This window comes from Aythya ferina, assembly GCF_964211825.1.
Source record: "Aythya ferina genome assembly, chromosome: 4".
In the NCBI taxonomy this organism is placed as follows: Eukaryota; Metazoa; Chordata; class Aves; order Anseriformes; family Anatidae; genus Aythya; species Aythya ferina.
This window is the reverse complement of record NC_140300.1, coordinates 29,581,337-29,599,137: the sequence shown is the minus strand read 5'-3', so window position 1 is coordinate 29,599,137 and position 17,801 is coordinate 29,581,337. Positions and strand designations below refer to the sequence as shown.

At 36.9% G+C, this 17,801-nt stretch overlaps 1 protein-coding gene across 1 annotated transcript in view; it reads left to right on the top strand.

Moving 5' to 3' along the window:
* Positions 1-234: 234 nt before the first annotated feature.
* DLC1 (DLC1 Rho GTPase activating protein) overlaps positions 235-17,801 on the top strand; it is a 278,334-nt gene continuing 260,767 nt past the window's right edge. The window contains exon 1 of the mRNA XM_084519050.1: positions 235-339. The gene's annotated coding sequence lies outside the window, so the exon portion shown is untranslated. The remainder of the gene's footprint in view (positions 340-17,801) is intronic.

The following is a 17,801-nucleotide window of genomic DNA, read 5'->3' as shown; positions in this document are numbered from 1 at the left end:
AGATGTTAGGAAGAACTTCTTCACTGAAAGGGTTGTGAGGCACTGGAACAGGCTGCCCAGGGAAGTGGTGGAGTCACCATCCCTGGAAGTCTTCAAAAGACGTTTAGATGTAGAGCTTAGGGATATGGTTTAGTGGAGGGCTGTTAGCATTAGGTTGGAGGTTGGACTCGATGACCTTGAGGTCTCTTCCAACCTAGGAAATTCTGTGATTCTGTGAAAAAACTGTTGCATCAGAAGTCAGCTATGGTTCCACAGACAACAAGGGAAGAAAACAGTTGTTAACGAGTGGCTGCAAAGGGAAAAGCTTGGCTTTGCAATGTCCAGCTATCATGACACATGGTAAGTTTACCTTGCATGAACCTAGATGCATTTGCTATAAAAGCTGCTAAAATGTGTGTCTTTTATTATGTTACAAGAATAACATTGAAGGTTCTTAAGACGCTTACTCTGTAAGTGTGTAGAGAGGATGAAATAATGGACCCAAACCATGGTCTTGAACTTTCAGAGAAGCATGTTTACTTAATTTTATTTCCCCATATTATCTGCAATATTGCTAGTAGCTCTGCTCTGTGGATGCCTCCTGCTGTTGCATCTTCTAGGTGATTCTTAGCCAAAATCAAACCACAATTGTATCCTTATCCTTTTAAGGTAAGGTAGCACCCACTGCATTCTGCTGTCCGCAAGGGAATATCAATTTTTATTCCTGAAAACTGGTGAAATGATTAAAACTATAAGGAGACTGAGGGTTTGTAAATATTTTGTTGGGGGTGGGAAGAAGTAGGGAAGAATGCAAATTTAGGTTTCCTCCTCCTCTACTCTCAAATTGCTGCTGAGCTAGTTTGCAAGCAGTAAGTACTTAGCTAAAGCAGCACCTGTTTTTTGGGTAATGTAAAGCAGGTGAAGCCAGACAAGAAGGGCTGTTCTTGAGAAGAAGCCTCTACTCCTACTAAAACATTGAGTTACAAGTAATGAGTAGACAGGATTGCTAGGAAAAACTAGTAATAAACTCATGATATACAACTGTGGTACTCTATAGTCTATTCCTATATTTTAAGCTAGCAAGAAGTTGGGTGAGGAAAAAAATAAATGGAGATCCTTCTTGCAAGATTAGTCTTCCTAGTTTTTGAGAAAAATGTATTGCACTTAGTGTAAGTGAATAGGAATTAAAAGAATATTGCTATTCCATAAGTAAATCAATATATTTCATGCACATAATATATTTCCCTTCATTTTGCTAAAAAAAGGAATTGCGTTCATGCTTATGTTAATCATAACCAAATTTTGAAGCTTGTAGTTTGGGGCTGAATGATGCTTAAGTTTTTGACTTTACCATGTGAAAGAGTTGCCACGGAGCTGAACTGCATCATTACATCTCTTAATACTGTTCCTGATGGTTGTAGAAATAAGCAAAATTATTTCACAAGTGCTGTTACAAAAGTAGGTATAAGTATTTCTTTTAATGTTTTAGTAGGTAATAAAGATTTTATAGACATGAATTGATAATCTCTTAAAGTCAGCTGAAGGTGCAATATTGAATATATTTCTATCAGCTTATTAATGATTTTCTGTGATCTATGTTCTGGTGCTATAGTGTTGACAGTTATCCAAAATTGATGCTGGTTTGTGTAAAAGAAGCAAACTTTAGTATAGCAGAAAAGTCATGGGAAATCTGTAAGGGGCTGGGAGGTCAAACTTAATTCTGGTTGCTTCCAGCTGGCTTCCCACTGTGTAATCTGCTGTGAGAAATGTTCCAAAGAGGATGAAGTTTGGGACAAAATAGAACTCTTTATGCATAATAGGCACAAGTCTTTCCATGTGTACGTGGAGAATACAGATAGGAAAAAGATAGGAAACAGCTGGCCCATATGGTATGATTAATTTTGGGTATCTGCTTTGCAAAAACTAAGGGATGAGAAGTTCAGTGCAAAATGATTGTCTTATCACGTGCATGGACCTTTTGGTGTGATTTCTTAATAACAAAATATGTGAAGCTTTTATGACATGGATTTTGGAGATGAATGAATTTGTACCTTTAGGCACTGAACCACATGAGAAGAAATAGAAAAATAAATAGTTCTTCTTTGTGAAGAACTGTTACCCTGGAAGCTTTAACCTTATTATTTGGAGAAGATTGTTTTAAAAATAAATAAATAAAAATCAGGGAAGTCTTCAGTGTCATTTTATCTCTTCCATGAAGAGATCGTTTGCTTAACATATAAATGAAGTTTGACAAGTCTCTTATGCAGAGTGTGTGTAACTTTCTAGAATTGCTGGACTTCTAATATTTTCAGAAGTACTGTGCAAACCGATCTCTACACCAAGTGCTGTTATGAAAATACCATTGTCAACACAAGCATCTTAAAGTTTGTACTCAAGTAGATGCTAATTTGAATGCTAAAAGATCTATTTGCAATGCATAGTATTAGTGTAAAAGACAAAATAACTCTAGAATTTAGAAGCAGTCAACATTCTTACTGAGTTGTCATTAGCAACATTTCACTGTAGTTGTTAGAATACACTTTATATCATCATTCCTGAACAACAATGTTGTCCCTTCTGCTAGTGGTATCTGGCTTGACAGCTCCCTGGCATGACAAAAATGATACGACAGTGAGGTTTAATCACAGAAGTTGGGGGGAGACTGCCTGCATGAGCCAATTTAAGGTTTTCTTCTGTGTGTTTCTTGAACAACTGAAACCTGGAAGAAGCAGGGTAAAATCAGATTCTCTTCATTATATCGCTTCTGGTTAAGTTGACACAATAATTAGGAAATTAAATGAAGCTTGTCACTGTCTGTCTTAGGAGCTCTCGTTACTCAGTAGTGAGCTGGGGGAAGGATGCACTAACCAGCATTTCCATGGAAAACTAAGGATGTGAGAAACACAGGTCTAGACAACATACAGCCTTCCGATCCATCAGAGAAAATAGCACTGCAGAGAAATAACTCTATGGACCTATAGTTGGTTGGACCTAAAATATTCTGTTTCATGCAGTGTATGAATACTCTAAAGGTAATCTAAGTGTCTTGGCTTCTGTTGACAAATATTGAAAGCAGTGCATCCCATCAAAGAATATGAAATCGTCTTTGGCTTCACTCTGGAAAGTTGTCATGTCTGCTAATATCACGCTTTTGTTAATCTATTTGACCTTTCATTTTCCTCCCTTGTCCCATTTGGTGTTCAGAAAAGCATTCTTTCTAGCCTGGTTTTTGTGCTTTCCTTAAAATAACTTGTGTGCATGCCCTCTAGAAAACACAGATAAAAATTCATAGCTTGCAACTAGCAAATATGGTGATACTGGGGGGAGAAGAGCAGATCCATCACTAGCAAATGTATTTTTCTCAACATTGTCAAAATCCAGCTGTGTATGTACTGTGAAATACCCAGAAAATATCTTGTCTAAGATCTGTGGACTGCATGAATAAACCCTTTTTAACTCCTGTGCTGTGAATTAATAAAAATCCCCTATGTGTTACCATTCCTTAGGCACATTATGATGCTGCAGTCCTAGGAAGTACAAGCTATTCTTCTGTGTTGAGGTCACTAACTACCCACCTGGGTACTATGTTCTAGGAGATTTCAAGCTATAAATATGGCACGTGGCATTTGTCACACTGGCTAGGTACCTGACAGAACACTAAAGCGGTTAATTCTGTGGAGTATTTCCTAGAAAGAAACTAGACTAAAAATAGTGAACTTCTATCTCATTTCATAGATAACTGCTTAAAGAACAGGACTGTATTTGTAAGGTAGCTCAGTTTGCATGTTTTAAGACCAAGCTTAGAGCAGTGCTAAACATGGTTCACGATAGTGGTGTCATTTGGAGAAGACTTTTCTCCAGGACTGAAAGGGAGAGAGAACTTAAGTGAAGTAATTACAATTTCAAGAACTTAAGCTCACTGGTAACTTCCTAAGAGAAGAACTTAAGCTCACTGGTAACTTCCTAAGAGGGCAAGCAGGATTTGATGGAACATTCAAGTGGCTTAAGTGTATTCTTTTTTTTTTTTTTTTTACCGCAAAAAATAGCTTTTCTATTACATTAGTGATGTTATGTGTTCAGAAGAGACTGTTTTATAAATGTTCTAAATACTTGCTGGGCTTTCTGTTAGGGTATTTTTAAAGTCACTACTTAAGCTTGTTCCTTATCTGAACCATGGTTTGTTGATTCTTCTAACCTCCCTTAAGAACACTTTCCAATGAAACATTGAAGGTTCAAATGCAAGTAAGACCAAAATTAGTGCTTCTGCTTTACTTATGCTGATTTAAATATTAATAATTACAGCCCTTAGAAGTGGGCTGTTGCAAGATTTCTAATAGGGACTCTGAGAAGTGTGTTGTAGGAATACTGCCACTCGGTGGCACTGTTTGTTCTAGTTTTATTGTGGTACACTCAACACAAGAGTTGATTCAGCCGTTGACATATCCATGCCACTAATATTATGAGTTTCTCTCAAATGGTGTGCAAAACATAGGGAAGGTGGACGTGATTAAATCTATCGATTTGGGGAGAAGGGAGATTTTCTCTCCTTTTATCTTTCTGTCCACCTGGAGAGTCAGGAGCTGTTTCTGATTCATCCTCTGGTACAACACAATTCTGTCCCTGCTCCTAGGCAGTGCAAAACTACAGGTCTTCATACCAAAATCGCATATTTTTTGTTTTTACATAGTCCTCAATAACCAGAAGGTACACAGTTTACATATTCACAGGGAAATAATACACAAAATTACATTACTAAGTACTTCTCCCCTGACGTGGTGGAGACCTGGTATTTGGAAATTTAGGCTCTTCCTGGTTTGTCTGCAACTCTGCTGTTGGCCAGAGAAGGTGAGAATTGAAAATGTGTTCTGCTATTTCTTAGGTGTCAAATGTAGGTGAAGTGTCTTTTTCACTGGAGTGCTGTTACAGGAAATGCTTAAGAATTTAAACAAATATGAATTAATAACTAAAACACTTCTTCAGAAGTTTGGGCATCTAGCTCTTCTCTTAAATAATAGTGTTTGCAAACAAATATGCTCTTACAGTTTATATCTATTTAATCAACCTAATCTTACCTAGAGGGAAGAACTGTCTAGAGAAACGGTGGAGAGGGGCCTAATAGCTCCCACCTGATTCAAGCTTGCATACTTCAGTGCTCTTTTGTAACTCAATAAAACCTCTGAGCTTTCATTAAGTAATCACAACCTAGAGCTTCATAGCTTTCAATGTTTGTATCAATTATTATTGTAATACTGAGGTGGCCAGAAAAGAAATAGTATTTTATAAACTACTATACTTCGTCAGTTAAGAAATATTAAGTCTTCTGATGTCTTTCAGTTTCCAGGGTCCTAGTAGAATAAAGTGTACGTAATATCACTTGATCAGAATAATGTCTGATGTGAATTGCCAACCTAAGTGGAGTTATTTTACTTGTGAGGCTTCTTAAGTTACTGAACAAAATGTCTTTCAGGAAAAGGTTTTTCAAAAACCTTTCTGTAATGAATCCCTACCACAAATTCCTTATGCAGGAAAATCTTGGAAGCACTCATTTCCATAGAATACAGTCAAGTCATAGGTAACTGCTGAAACTGTAACTGCTGTAAATGTAACCTGTAACTGCTGAAAGTGATAACATAACAAACTTCAGTAGAAATAATCCTTTTTATTGGTCTCCTGGACTATACATACATATGGATCTGACTAAACTGTTTTGTTCTAGATTATTCAATTTGGCCATTTGTGAAATTTCCTGGGGCTAAGCTTTGTAGTAATGAAAAATACAAATACTTATTTGTATAGACTGTGCATGGTGGATAAAATAAAGTATTGTTTATGTATGTTCTTAATGACAGCTTAGAAATGGCCATACAGTCTTACAGAATTGCATTAAAGCTGTATAGTAAGCATCCACCTGCTGAACTGCAGTAACTCTATCTGGATGCTTCTAGACTGTAGCCTGCAAAATGTGACAGACTAGCTTAATGTCTTACTGCTGTATTTCACAGCCGGAGGTGTGAAGTTCTTTTCACTGCCACAATTTGGGCAGCTTGTACTGAATGCTATTCAGGCGTGCATTTACACCTGCATGATGGACAATTGTGTTCTACATTATTACTCCACAGTGAAAACAATCTTGACTTTTGATAACTTCAAAAACTTCTTTATTTTGGCCAAAGAAAGATTATGAAGTTAGAAAATCACTTCTGATATTGCCAATATGATAGGATGATATCTAATTTCTAGATGACATCTGGTACAGCATACTCTTCTGCATGGTTACCTTTTTTTTTTTAACTAGGATTGGGTGAAGACTTGTACAAACATCAAGTCAGTTGAACTAACTGCCAGAGATGTTCTGTGAATGCTTTGGTGTGAGACCACCCATGCTTTGACATAAAAACACCGTGCTAAAATCCTTTGAGTAAAAAGCATACCTGCACTACTTCTCACTTTTTAACATTCAATTTCAGAAGTATTTTAATGAAACATATGTTAATCAGGTAGCAATGGAAGAAACAGTTGTGAGAACTGTTGCTCACAGTTTCTTGAACGTAGGATTGAAATCTCAATTGCAGGAGCAAGTCATGGGCATGACCTGACTGGCACCATGAGTTTCCATTTGGTTATTTAAGTTCTGCTTGAAAGGCTTGTTTCCCTTCTCTTGAACCAGAGTACTTGGCTTAAAGTGTAGTAGTTGGAGGAAAATGTTTTTTCCTAACCCAGGGCTTAATAGGAATTTCAGAAGAGAGAGCCTAGAAATATTTGGAAGATGATGGTTAACCTTTTAACCACAACAGATGGGGACAAGTACTCAAATTATTTAGCTGTAACTTATTTCCTCGATGACTTACTGACAAAGATAGGAAGATCAATAAGGAAATTCAATAGAAACAGGCTTTCCACTCATCTGCCCATCGATGTAGGTACATATTGATCTTTCTTCTAGGACAGAAGGAGAAATGTGGCTTCAGTCTGAGAGTAATTGTTTAGAATCCCAAAACTGTCTTGTATTAACAACAAGCTTGTTTTTACATGGAAGAACTAATCTTTACCCAGTGATCTAGCAGGGATATTTCTCGCTTTCATATTACGAGATGACTAGTAATACATGGCCAGTGTCTTGTATAATGCAAGCATTAAAGCTATAAAAAGGGAAAGTTAGTACAGACAGTTACAAGCAATTTTGCATGTTAATATAATGTCCCCTTTAAAAATAAAATGTGTATGTTGCTCAAAAATATAGTTAGATCAACAGCAAAAGTTTGAATGCAAGTACTAAACAAACATGATTTTGTTGTTCCCCTTTGGCAGCTGAAACAAAATGATATAGTCAGTTCTGCCTTACATACCCCAAGTCACGTGTTATTTGTGACTCATCTCATTTCTACAACCAGCTCTATTGTTCTGTAGAACACAACAGCACGAAGTGATGTCAATTGAAATGCAAGAAACAAGCATTGCGTTGTTAGAAGGAAAAAATTGTTTTAAAGCCATTTATGACTTCATCTTTAGAGATATAAGATGATGAAACTGTTCTTCTAAGAGTTGCTTCTCTTGTTTCTGGTGAGGATGGAAAATACAAACCTATATTTTGATGTTGGTTGTAATCATTCCAACTTTAACTTCATCCTTAGGTATAACTGCAGGTGTAGCAGTTCTTAAGGGAAGGGAGGTGGGCCACACTGTTTTTATCATCAGCTTCTTTCTATAAAAGCACTACTAATGGAATGGACCACTGAAGTGACAATATAGAAGAGGACTTTCTTGCCTGGTGCTGCAGAGGAAGATCTACATTTCTGCCCTGACTTCTACTAGGCGTTCTACACTTTTGGTCAGAAACAAGAAACTTTCAGGGGTGGGATGCTGAGGTGAGCTTGGTTTATATTCCTTCATACTTCTTCAAATATAGATTTCTAAAGAATTTGCCAGAATTTTGTCCGTTTTAAGTAGCAATTGCTTGCTTATGTGTTATTTAACACTCAGAATTGTTGGGTTTAGTTTGATGTAACTGGTGGTAGCTGGCCATCAAATGATGATTAGGTTGGTGTTCCAGTAACAAAGCTGCCTGGCCAATATCGAAAGATTAACAGGATCAGAGTATGTCCTGCATTATTAATGGCACCTTAGAATCTTTCATATATTAACATTGTTTTTTTGTTTGTTTGTTTTTTGTTTTTTGCAATGGTGATTGTGTCCAATAGCTGTAAATAAATGCTTTAAGAAGGGGTGCTGTGAAAATGACAACTGTGTGATTGCTCTGTGTGGGATCTATTTCTGGGAACTGGAGTGTCAGGTACTGTCTACCCTTGTATTTCAGTTAGTGTGTCTGTCAGGTGTCAGTGGGTGTCTTGAAAATGCTCTTTTTGTCCTGACACAAGGATTACTGATTACAGAGAGTGGATCAAGCACTGTGTGTCACTGTTGTTTTCCACTACGTACAGGACTTGAACTGTTCTAAGGAAATGAAGATAAGGGCCTATAGCAGGGCTGGGCATAAGGATAAATTTTTCATGGTTTGTTTCTTAAACCTTGTCTTAGTACTTTAAAAGGGCATTTTAATGTCTATGTAACTTTAAGTCCTTTATGTGCTGCTGGAGTCTGTCCAAGTGTATTTGATGCTTGTTGTTATGGTCTGTATAGATGGCTCTTCTAGTTCATTTTCATTGAGTGGCCTTTCAAAGATGTTTAATACAAACGGTTAACATTTTGACTGCCTTCTCTTAAAATGTGTCTACCAGGATGGTAGTGACACATTCACACTTCACTGGGCAATAGCACTGTCCAGCCCGGGCTCAACAGATACATGTATAAGTAAGGCAACAATATTTCTTGCATTGTGTATGACTCCAACCTAAGAAGGAAACAGATAGGATGAAGAAATACTAGCTTTAAAATGAAGCGTAAAATATGATATGTTTGGAATATTCTGTGTAGCCAAGAGCTGAATTGGGCTTAGGCCCTATTAAATTACATTCCAGTACACATAGTTTTTAATTAATAACCAATGTAACTATAAGTTTATATCCCTGAATCATTACATGAAAGTGATGCAAGATAAATCTTCTTAGATACTTGGCAGGACATATATAAGATGAATTTAAAAAGAAAAAAAAAAAAAAAAAGAAAATCCAGCAGCTGAACCATCTCAAATTATTGCTAAAAATACTTCTTGCATTTCTCTTCTAAAGAAAACTCCTTTTCTTCTCCAGGGTAGCATATTTACAGTAAATAATTTTTAATGAAGCTAAGCTTTGAGATGTATTAACAGAATTAATTGATATTCTAATTTATGTTGACTTTTTTTAAACTCTTTAGGAAAAAAAAAAATTCTTCTAGCCTGTGTATCTATGTTCACAGTCTCAAAAGAAATACCATGCAAGTTTGACCCCTTTAATTTTGAGATCCTGAAAGGTATATTCTCATGCAACTGAAAGATGTTTTCTAGGGGCAAGAAGGTAAGGTACGATGTCCTGGGATAGAAGCTTAAAAGATCTAAAAGTATCATCACAAGTGACATGTGGAACACTAGAACAACTTTTTCCTTTCTGAGAGGTAGTCATAGTGTTCTAATAACAAAAATACACAGCGGTAATTTTGTTTCACCTCTTCCTTCAGAATCCCCTAACAGGAACATGACTGTGTGGTAATATTTAAATTCAGTCTGATTCTTAAAAACAGAGTTGTGGAAAAACTACTGAAATCTAAGCATGGTGTGTACATGTAAATACCATCTGGTAAGAACAACTCCCTTGGGAAGAGGAAATGCTCTACAGAGCTATGTGAAAATAAACTTGGAATAAATAGCAGGACAAGTAACAATGAGGTTGAATGGACAAAGTCCAGACGTGCATTTGCAACAAATCTCTGAAAAAAATATAATTAGAATATGCAGGCTGAATAAATGCTGAATCAAGCTTATTACAGTTCTTGTCACTAAATAAAAGTATTTCCTTTCATTTGTGTCCACTTAAGTTCTTTATCTTGCTTGCTTCATCTATTTTCTTAGTCTTGCAAGCTTGAAGTTGCATGTCAAATTACCATGGAGTTCACCGTAGGGCACCTCAAACTGTACTCCTTAAAAAATGAATAGATAATTCTTCTGTGCAGTGCTGTGAAATGATTGAATTGAGATCAAGAAATAAATAGGGAGTAAAAACAAATGAGAAAACCAGACCTCCTATTTCTAGCCCAAAGCTTGGTTACCTAGCATATATAACAGGAATTTAAACTTTGTTTTGACTTCTTAATAAAGTCTTTACTCATCTATTTAAACAAAAGTGAGAATAACAATGATAATATCAGAGTCCTATACTCATGAGGTAGCTACTTGTGATTAGCTGTAACTAATGTGGGATCATGTTGTTATATTTTACCACCATGCTACAGCTCTGATTCTCTTTCTATAGGCAAAATGGGCTGTGAATACGGGAAGAAACCCTGTTGTGTTTCCTTTCTGTGAGGTGCTACTGCATGTTCTGTCCTTGCGCCCTTTGCAGCTTTGGGGCTGGAGCACAGAGCCTCTGTTCAGCCTCTCAGCATGGTTTCTCTGGCAGTGGATTTACGTAGATCAATAGTTTGAACTTCAAGGCTTACCTTTACATAGGCTAATGTTGTGCTCTCATTACTGTGAGACTTCAGGACTTCTCTACCTAATTTCTTTTTTGTTGTTTTTATCCAAGATCAAAACTTCAACACTAGCAACTACTTAACGATTCTTTGCTGAAGGAGGGAAGCAGGGGCTAGGAAGCAGCAGAATAGAAGATCTGATCCTGAATCTTATCCTAGTGCTTTTTATTTATTTATTTTATTTTAGTATTGGGGGAAAAATAACACTCAGATCAGCTCCATTACCAAAAAAGTCCAGGACACAATTAAAACTTAAAGTTCCCATACCTGCAAGGAAATGTGAATGGAAGAGAGAATAAGATAAAATAACAATATATGAAAAATCTAATATAATTCTTGTTTGAGTTGCAAGTTTTCATAATGGAACTTTTTTCCCCCTCCCCCCTGAATTTTGTCCATGGGTTGTTCTCAGAAATGCCATGTTGATATTTAGTTTTTAAAAAAATCTTGCTGCAATTAGATGCAAATGTATGAAACTTCTGCCCTTTTCCTGTCATTCCCTTCTCTCCCCTAAAACTGGAGAGAGAGGTGATAGCTTGCTACATGTCTCTTACCATAGTAATGTATTCTCTCACTACTTATTGAGGTAACTGCCTTCTGGAATATTTGTTTGCTTTAACTTTAAAAGAAAATGTGGTGAAAGCCCATTGACACTTCTGTCTTGACTGGTGAGAGTGTGTTACGTGAAGATCTGGTAAGACTTGATCTCCAGTCTTATAATTTATGTAGGGAATAAGTTAGGTCCTAGTCTTTTATTTTCTTCACGTAAGGGATACACTATAAATTATACCTATTGGATGTTTGTTAGTTTCAAAGTAGTTATGTCAATGCTAACATTGATCCCCTATATTGCTTTGATGTCAATATCTTACAAGGAAAATTTGGTGTTGTAATTAGTCATGATAAATAACTTAAAGTAGTATTTAACATTGAAGAATGACTGAAATTGTCTGGAAATCTTGACAATCATTCCTCTGGGAAAAGAACATTATTCCATTTTTGCCATAGAAGCCAGTGGAAGTGATCTGCCAATGTCAACAAAAACTACGCTGTTTACTAGGCATCACATTTATTTTTTAAGTAGCTAATAGAGTTCTTGTTCTGCCATGTACCACTTAAAATGAAAGAAACAAATACTACACATTAAGGAGGCACTTATCTAGATGAGAAACTGGCTGAGTTTCCCTGTCTGGCATCAGGTTTCATTAAGAACATTGCCTTGGCATGTTTTTAAGAAATAATGAAGGTTGTATAGAAGCAATTTTCTGTTACTTATGGCCCTCCCTAATCTATGTCAACCTTTATCAGAAATAGTAGGTATCTTTTATTTAAACTTCAATGTACTCACCCCTGTTACTTTTGCTTACTTTCTACCCTTTAGCATAGTAGGTGAAGGTTAGTTCAAGTGGTAAATCTGATAGAAATCTCTTGTCTTTATGGTTATATTAGCAGCTGGTGTAAATCTTTGTCACTTCCTTGGTCCATTTTGGTCCATCAGTTGTTCTCACTCTTTGCAGTCCTGTAGGCACGTAACTATTGCAGGGGCAAGGGCACGTGGCTGCCTTTCTCAGCTTGCTTTCTAGTTATGCCCTTCGGTTCTCCTCAGCTGCCAGACCAGTCTGCAACTGGCCTCTACTTTGCAATGCATGCAGTTGCTCTGTGGTTGTCCTCTGGGCATGCAACTTTTAATTTTGAACATCAGGAGGTTGTTGTTGACCTGGTCCTCTAGGGTACCTGAGTACTAAGAAGCAGTCTGCTCTCCTCCAGTGTATCAGCCATCTTCCCCATGCTGAACCTCATAATAGTGTCCTCTTCAAATTTTATGACTTAAAAATAGTTTTAACCTCATTACCATCTTCAAGGATATGCCACTTCTAACCAGCTGCTAGACCAAACTGCTGACAGCTCAACTGAGTCATTCAGGATAGTTCCAAGGAGGCAGATTTGCTCCAGAGGTGTTTCTTTCTGCAGATTGTCATGACAGCAAGTCATGCATCTAAGTTTAAACTTAAGCATGAGAACAATTTCACTAAAATGGCAATTATGTGTATTGTGGTTGTCTGCACCAGGGACACATGAGAAGCTGGGGAACTAACTATGATAGCCCAGATCTTACTGAGTTCTTATCTGCTTGTAGATCTTGAAGTTAATAGATGCATTTCTAGAAACTTCAGCTTTGAGAGAATTACCCAGTGCGAAAAGCAGTTCTGAAGTAAGGATGTTCTTATATCTGTTTACTTGACACAACACGTATCTTGTCTGTCTCTGCCTCTATGCAGGAAGATTTGTTTTATTTAAATAACCTCAAGTTGCTGAAGAAATCTGGGAAGATCCTGCTTGAAAGAGAAGGTTGTAAAGGGGAGCTTTAAATCATGCACAACAAATTTCTGCGAGCTTTTCTTAAACAATCTTATATTAAAAGGGGAGTGAGGGTTTTACTTCTATATTTGTTTTGACAGCATCTTTTTCTAAAAGGATGTTTACAAGGGGAAGAAAAACTGAAACACCTCTATCCCCCTCTTGCAGTTACCATTGACTTTGGCTTTTGCCACCCTGAAATCTCCTCAAGCCAAGAGAGGGAACCTGAAAAAGACCACCTATAGGGTAAACGAAGGCCTCGGAGGGAGCACGGGGGGGCTATTCTCTTTGAGCTTAAGGGACTGACTGCTTATCTTTTCATTTTTAAGACTATGGGACCCAGCTGCCACCCCACCGAAGTGTATGTTTTTCATTTTGGCAGCTGTTTCCTAGTGCTGTTAATTTTACAGGAGAAGCATCAGTAGCTCCTCCAAAAAGGAGCAACCACAGACACAATCCGTCTCGTTCAGAAGAGATCTCTAGGGTCATTGGTGTGGGGGTGGGGAGAAATACTATAGGTTTAAGAGGATACTCTGAACATCCGTCTACAGTTTAACCCCTGATATGCTCAGTAAGCGACTGGTGCAATCTAATAGACAATTCAGAAACAAAATGATTTCATATTTACCTACTTTCAGAGTATCAAAAGCTAATGGCTAGACAAATGTAGATGTTTAGTAGCAGCTGTGCTTTCATATAAGGAAAGTTAATCTGCAGTCCACTCACAGAACAATTGCACCCTGCCCTTGGCCTGGACATCTTCAACTATGAAGAAGCTATTCCTGGCTGCTTCTTGTTTTAGGTAAATAGACCAGGCTTCTTTCAGCCCCATTGACTTTACGCTTTAGTCACTACATCATGTGGAATGCTCAAGATTAGTTATTCTCTGATTCCCTGTTGGCACATGGTATGAATTTTTATATTTTCTGTAGATATCTTACTGCTACTTGGAAGATTGCTGTAGCACACTGGAAAAATACTACTTTATCAGTTACACAACTAAAGCAACTAAAGACAAGTAAGGCAACTAAAAGCAAGTAATTCAGGCCACTGTAACTTACCATTTCTGTATGAAGCTCTCAAAATATTTGTTAAATCTTGACTTATAAGCAAGGCAAAACAGTTCATCTAAATATGAAAAGATGAAGCTAATTCCCAAATTAGCATGGGAAAAAGGGGGGAGGAGGAGTAAAGGAATGGAAGAACAACAGAATAGTCTCTAAATACCAGTCTTAAGTCTGCTTTTGATTTTGCTCATTTTCACAGAAACCAGGAGAGGTGGGGAAAAAAATCCCCTTCTGAAAGGTCACTAGGAAGATTTGAGATGGAAGTCATGGGAAACAGGAAACTCAGAAATGTTACAGTATTTTAACATCAGTCTATGAATATCAAATTGAAAGTATTTTATAATCTACTTAGTTGTTCATGAGATATACAGTAATTTCTGCACTATCAAGTGTGAGGAACACTTTCCATTGTCTTTGAAGCATGATAGAAAAACTGTAGTCTGCTCTTACTTCAGCCACAGTGGTTACATGTGGGTTTAAATTTAATCCATGAGATAATTATTCAGTTTACCCGTGTCTCAGGTGTTGTTCCTTTTTTTGGAGGAGGGGAAGGATGAGGTGGGTTTGTTTCTTTAAAAATAAGTACTTAGTTTGTAGCACGATGGCTGAAAACCTGGAGCCATTCAAATTAATGACAAGACCTTTGTCAGTATTATGGGGTCATGATTTTATTCAGTAATTAGTTCTTCATCTTTAATTATACTGACTGTAGATGTATGAGAAGTGGAACTTGACTTCAGAAAAAAAAAGATAGGCTCTCCTGAGTTTAATTTGTCTATCTTTCCACATTATATCTGGTTTGTTTTTCCCCTACTTCTGTCTGAAGATTCATTTTGCTAGATGACCTGGACTTCAATCTACTTTCTGCATCATGATGTGCATCTAGATCTTGTGTAACTCAGCAAAGATTTTTAATGATTATCACCTCAGAAATGTAAACTGGGAAAGAAACAGCCTGAAAACATTATTATTATTTTTTTCCTTTGCAGAAAGGGTGATGTGTCTTGGCTGACTCTATTCTTGATCAGATAGAGCTGTAGTCTGTAAAGTGTATGTCTCAAACTCATTTGAGTTAGGAGCTTTTCTCACCTGAAGAATTAGATCAGACAAAAAAAAAATAATAATAAAAAAATGGAAGAACATTCTGGAGGTTATCTAGTTGAATGTGCTTGCCTGAATAGGATTCTTTATCCAGCAGGCTTGAAAACTTCAAGGATGGGAACTATGCAGTGTCCTTGGATAACCTGCTCCAGTGTTCCACCTGCCACACCCTTTGGAGGCAGCCTTTTTTTCTAAATTCCACTTTGAACTTCCCAAACCTTGATTTGTGGCTGTGACAGATCCCTCTTACTATATTCAGTGCCTCTTGCCTGAAAAAAACCTTAGTCTAGGCTCATCAGCCTTGATGAAAGGAAAACAGGAAATCTAGGTTCTGATGCCTATCTAAACTATATCCTTTGATCTGGAGTCTCCACTACTAAAAGTTTTAATTTCTAGACTTGTAAATGTTCTGAAATAAGTTTTTGTCTAACATTGGTCTTTAAAAAATACTTCTATATATGAAATTGTTTTTTTCTGTACCTGGCAATTTTCAGCTGTTCTGGTTTATGTTCTAATTAAGAAATAGCTGCAAAAAAAATAGAAGTAAACATGAGATTTAGCATTCCCTGTTGTGTTTTTCCTTTCCTACCTTATTCACCAGAATGTACTATGTAGATTGTGGTAGTAAGGATGATTTCCTGGAAGCTACTTTTGGAACATTTCGAAGGTGATCCTCCTTAGTGCCAAGAGAAGCAAAGTGGTTCCGTGTTGAAATGTTGAGTGATTATAATAAAAGAAAATAAATCCAGTGTAACTAAATGTTAGCTTTGTGCAAATAATATAAGCAACTTAACGACTCAAATTCAGAGTTCTTAATAAGTAAAGATATTTTTTAACTCTTCCATATTTTATCTATTATATTATTGCATTGTGCTATTTAAGACAGCAGTGTTCTGTTATTTTTCTACTAGTCTGACACCTAATGTGCTTTCCTTTGGGTTGGTAGAAAAAGATGATTTCTATGGCAATTCACACTTAAAAGAAGAAAAGCTGTCCTTCGTTTTAATGACTATTGAGCCATATTATGCCTTTTTTAGTTAAACAAAAGATTTTGAGTTTCCTCTAATGACACTGGAGACTAAACTCCTCTGTAGAAAGAAGTTTCAGTAAAGTATCGTGTGGCATTTTAGTCCCTAGTTTTCAGAAAGGGTGTTAATTTTTATTCTTGGAATACAAATAGAATGCCAGTGCAATGTTCTTGGTGCTGGCAAAAACTGATGCTGCCCTTGAAGTACTACACGTGATCAGCAGAGAGGAAGTACTACCCACGCATGCAGGGTAAAAAGTTTAAAACAACTTTTTAGTCAATAGGAAAAATGGGTGTCCTCAGAAATATGCATAAGCGATCTCATCTGTGAGCTGTAAAAGAACTGATCATAGCAACAGGCATGCGTTAAGGGTTGTGTTTACACTGAAATTTTGGCTTAAAAACTGCATAATAAATGTTGAGGAAGTGGTTTGTATTTAGCAGGATGCTAGTGCAGTGATGCATCTCTAGAAAAATGCTGTAGAAAGCAAAGCGTGTCTTTAACTTGAGGAAATTTCTAAGAATCTTAGACTGGTAGTAACTAATACTCATACACAATTGTGTAAGTCATCTGTAAAACGATGAAGTCTATGCTAGCTTTCTCTGCAGCAGCTTATATAACTATCTGAAACCTCTTTTCTTAAAGTAAGACCAAGTCAGCAGAGTATAGTTTTTAATTTAAAAAAAAAAAAAGATTCCTCTGAACAGAGTAAATATGCACAGTGGTATTAAATGTTTCCCTGTATAATACTGTTATCAATCTTCGATGTATTCCAGTGTACGTGTAGTGAATACACCTGTCTTGCAGTCCCTTTATTTTCCTTCCTATAATTATGACTTTCTGAAATTGTTTTAACAGAAATCATGTTTATGGTAACTGTTAATATAACAAGCTGCCTAGGGAAGTAGTTACATCACCATCCCTGGAGGTCTTCAAAGAAAAAAAATAAGTATAGATATAGAGCTTAGTGACTTGGTTTAATGGTGGACTTGGCAGTGCTAGGTTGAAGGTTGGACCAGATGATCTCAGGTCTTTTCCAACCTAAACAATTCTGTGATTCTTTCTGTCCCTTACAGACTTCATTAGTTAGGCTTAGCATTCTACGTAGCCAAACTTCTGCAGAGAAAATATCCTTCTTTTTTTTTTTAAGGTACTTCTGCTGTAGAACAAGATTTTTATTTATTTATTTATTTTTTGAATAAGCACTTTCAAGAAGACTCAAGTGAGGTTCTGCAATCTCATTAGTTAGAAACACCAAGGTGACTGTACAGACTCCTCTAAGTTACTTTCTGAGAGCGCTTGCTACAAGGAAATCTGAAGTGGGCTCCTCACAAATACCAGCACTCTTTCCCAGGGAAGTGGAGAGAGTTCTGCTGTCTTTCTACTGATAGACTTTATGGGGTCTACACATAGTCAAAATGGAGCGACAGAAAACACACCAATGTTTTGGTGTGTGTTTTGGTTGGTCAATATTTTATTTAGAGTCCACAGGAGCTTCGTCTAGGGTGTGAGTCTCTCACATTGTCTGTACTTCAGCTTGGAAAAGTAAAGAAAACTGTTAAACATCTTGCATATTTTCTATAGATGCATATTCAGCTCCTCTCCTGACTGATAAGGGGAAAAGAGCAGATAAGCCTTCTCCTGT